The 4,036-nt window shown below is 39.5% G+C and overlaps 1 long non-coding RNA gene across 1 annotated transcript; it reads left to right on the top strand.

Moving 5' to 3' along the window:
• Window positions 1-2,423: 2,423 nt before the first annotated feature.
• On the top strand, window positions 2,424-3,520 carry LOC114465884 (uncharacterized). Its single transcript, XR_003674354.1, has 2 exons — window positions 2,424-2,643; window positions 3,017-3,520. It is a non-coding gene; the product is annotated as an uncharacterized LOC114465884 (long non-coding RNA).
• Window positions 3,521-4,036: the final 516 nt, after the last annotated feature.

Below are 4,036 nucleotides of genomic sequence, written 5' to 3'. Positions count from 1 at the left end.
CTGATGTTGGAGGGACCCTGGTGATTCCTCACATTCGAGTAAGGGTAGCAAATCCCAGGTTGCTGGTTCCTATTCACACAGCCAGGAAGAAAGCTGGGATTAAACTAAACTTCCAGGTCCACAACAAGATGACAAACATCAGCCTGACACCAAAATAAACAATGCAGTCTCTGCCCGTGTCAAACAGATAAAGTTCTTCTCAGTTACAATTCGTACAAGCAACTTGTGTGTCCTCAGCACAATGTCCAACAAATAGTCTGTAAACAATGTCTCTAATATCTGACTTTTGACTTTTTGGTATTAGTATGATGTTCAAAATTATTTGTGTACTCACCTGTTTGCCAGATTGCTTTCTTGGCTGATTCTTCTTTAGGTTATCATTTCCTTTTTATTCCAAGAATACTGTATATACATATACACATATATAATCTTCAAAAATATTAATTTCATAAATGTAACCAAGGCCTGTCCTTAAATTCAAGAAAATATTGTTTTTTCATAATATTTTTTAGATAAAGGTTAAGGATACACAGGCATGCTTCTCTATCTGACAAACCTGCCCTTTTGAGTTATTAAAGGGATCTATTGATCATCAACATAAATAGGCAGCACTATGTCCTGACTTCCATAAGTCTCGTATCTTTATTCACAACTAAGTGCAACTTTAAAAATGTAGCTCACTTTATTGTGTAAAATAATGAAAAAATAGATTTGCCCTTGAAAATGTTAATTCATTGTAGAAAGAACCACTGCTGTTAGATATCTGCTTCTAATTAACAATGGCCTAAAACTGAATAATACAGATTTTCTCCATTAATGCCTGTTCAACAATATCTAATTTGTACTAGGCCCAGTAATGCTGAGGAGTAACAATGTGAAGACTGCAGCCTCAGGATTCTATTATAAGGGTGTGTGGAAATCTCTTGGCATTACTGAAGTTCATCAGTTTGACACCGCAGCCATATTTCAATGTCTGAAAGGAAAGGTGATTCACCTGTATGGAGACTCCACCATCAGGCAGTATTTTGATTACCTCAATAAAGCTCTACCAAGTAAGTGCATCTCCTAAAACCCTTGTAATACTTGGTCTACAGTTAAATATTTTCTTGTATTTATTTTAGACAACAAGATGATTGACCGCCACACTTCAATGCAAAGTGGTCCATTTAAGGCAGAGGACAGAAAAAACAACATCCTGTTGACATACCGGTGCCACGGTCCACCTATTCGATTTAAAGATGTACCGATCCAAGATTTGCATTACATTGCCAACGAACTTGATAGTGTCAGTGGAGGAGCTTCTACTGTTGTAGGTATTAGTGTCTGGATGCACTTCAGCACTTTTCCTCTAAAAATCTACATCCGGCGGCTGATGAGCATTCGCAGTGCAGTAAGGAGATTGTTAGCAAGAGCTCCTGACACTATAGTGGTGATAAAAACTGGAACCCCCCAAGCACTGATATCATTATTTGATGCAGTAACCAAAAGTGAATGGTTCTCACGACAGCATGACAAGGTTCTGAGAGCGTTGTTCAAAGGTATGAATGTTCATCTGATGGATGCCTGGGAGATGGTCCTTGCTCATCAACTCCCACACAACCTCCACCCACAACCTCCAATCATCAAGAATATGATTAATGTTTTTCTATCATACACATGCCCCAAAATGCACAGTGAAAACAATCTGTGAAGGTTTTTACTTATTCAAGAAGGTCTTTATAGGGATTCTCCATTGTTTTTACAATTGTGTCCTAATGTGTAGTGATTCATTAAGGTTGTGTGCCTGTGTATTATCAAATTGTAAGTTTTTCTCCTATGTTCTCCTGATGACCTGTCCCATGTCTCTCTGCCTGGTGAGTCACATAGATAGCACACCCTCACATGGAGATACTGTTCCAGTTTGGTACCGGACTCCAAGGTTGTACACATACATAGCCAAAATAGTTAAAATAGAAAGACGCCTCAAGCGCGCGCGCGCGCGCGCACACACACACACACACACACACACACACACACACACACACACACACACACACACACACACACACACACACACACACACACACACACACACACACACACACACACACACACACACACACACACACACACACACACACACACACACACACACACACACAGACAAGATAGCCCATCCTCATCCCTTGCCATCCTCATTTTTCATCCTCCTCACTCTTTCTTTTTTTTTTCTCCTCTCCTCCCTCTAGCTTAGAACATTATAAATGACATAGTATGTTTTTAGATTATTGGCACAAGCTTTCGTACCTCTCTGCTCAGAGAATTCCAAGCTCACTTGTTTTGATTTATTTTGTTTTAATAAACTTTTGTTACTTTGACTCACATTGCTTTCGTCTGGATTTCATCATCACGGAATGTAAATATTTGGTCTAAAACAAGAAGAACTGAAAATCTGCCGTGACAATTGGCGTCACAAAGAGGTTCCATTATCCTTCCCATGGATTTCCACCGGGATCGGGACGAAAGGCGGATATGCCTAGATTAAACCATCCTCCTGAAAGCTAGCCATTTATGGCGGAGGGTTCCGGCCCGACTCGTTGGACTGTTGCTGGACGGAGACTGGACTTCGGACCTTCAGTTGCTTTTCAAATCCAATTGGGAAAGGTAAAGCTAATTTTTTTTTTTTTTTAATCTGTTACTGCTTTGTCTTATACTTTGTGCTGGTGAATGAAAACCAGGTGATTGTGTAGCCCTGATACATATATTGATCAACATATTTATATAGGATTGACAGTGTTATTTATACTTATACAGAATTATATTTATTAAATATAATAATAAACAAGTTGTGTAAAGTATTTAAGCTTTAAGTTCAGTTGGGTGGTTTTGAAGGGGATTCTCCGTTGCTAAAACTCTTTTTTTTTTTTTAAGCGTGTGACGTCCCTTCCTCCACTCCACGTTACTCTCGCGAGAATACGTTCAGCCAATCACATAGCTCAGTCACCTATTGCAAGCAGCCACGTTTGTTCCCCGTCAGAGAGTGAGGGGATGAACACGAAGCTACTGCAACAGACTTCACCCACCTCAGGGATAGGAGCCATTTAATCCTGCTGCGCTTGAGGTTTGAAAAGGAATTGGCCAGGTTTCCCTGGTATGGGTACTAACTGATGGTGAGCTTAAAAGATTACTGCCCCGAACTGAAGGATCCAGTCCACAACTCAAGTGATCTGGTAGGAGGCTGTTGGAGCCTTGTTCTTCCCCCCTCATTCACGCTGCTTTCGGACATGTGGAAGCGTATTAGGAGCGAACTAAAAGCTGTTGGCTCTCATGGACTACTTTGAGACTGTAGAAACTCTCTTCTGGTGGTGAGATACCACCGGCTGCTTTGACAAACTCATGGAAAGTTCCAAGCATTGGCAGTGGAACCACAACGGCACCATACTCATTAAAAGTGCACTTAAAATACTGCAGCTGTAAATATTGTGTGTAATTGTTGGTTTTCTGGGTGTGTAAATATTGTCAATATATATTATGAACTAAACCACTGTCCAATATTGCCTTATTTATTGTCCATTCCCTCCTTGAGTTGAATCTATCTCCTGAAACCCTAGTCCAATACTACTAAACGTCTACAAAAAAATTCCGACTGGTAATTAAACTTACACCACATATTACGACATAAATGCTACACTTGGGTGTCTGGAAGTGTTAGTTTACGTCTGTTTGACATTCAGCTCAGTGTTGACGTTTGATATGTGTTCACAATACTTAACTTCTACAAATGTCACTCTTAAAAGAAAGCCCTTAGCTCATGATTGACAAATTATAATAGCAAAATATTTTTAATGGTACCAAACATGCTTTTTCAAAGGTTAGCATGCCTTAAATAATGAAACATTCTAAATCACAGTGGAAAATCACATTACAGTCAATTTAAATAATTATTTCCTCACTCATTGTAATTATTTTCTTTTTACAAAGTCGAAAGATTTTTTTTTTTAGCACCAAGACACACCCATCAACATCAACAGCCAGTCACACGCTATGGGGCCAATCT

The sequence above is a fragment of the Gouania willdenowi genome, chromosome 6 (assembly GCF_900634775.1).
Source record: "Gouania willdenowi chromosome 6, fGouWil2.1, whole genome shotgun sequence".
NCBI lineage: Eukaryota > Metazoa > Chordata > Actinopteri > Blenniiformes > Gobiesocidae > Gouania > Gouania willdenowi.
Note: the sequence above shows the minus strand (reverse complement) of the source record. Positions and strands in the feature narration are given on the sequence as shown.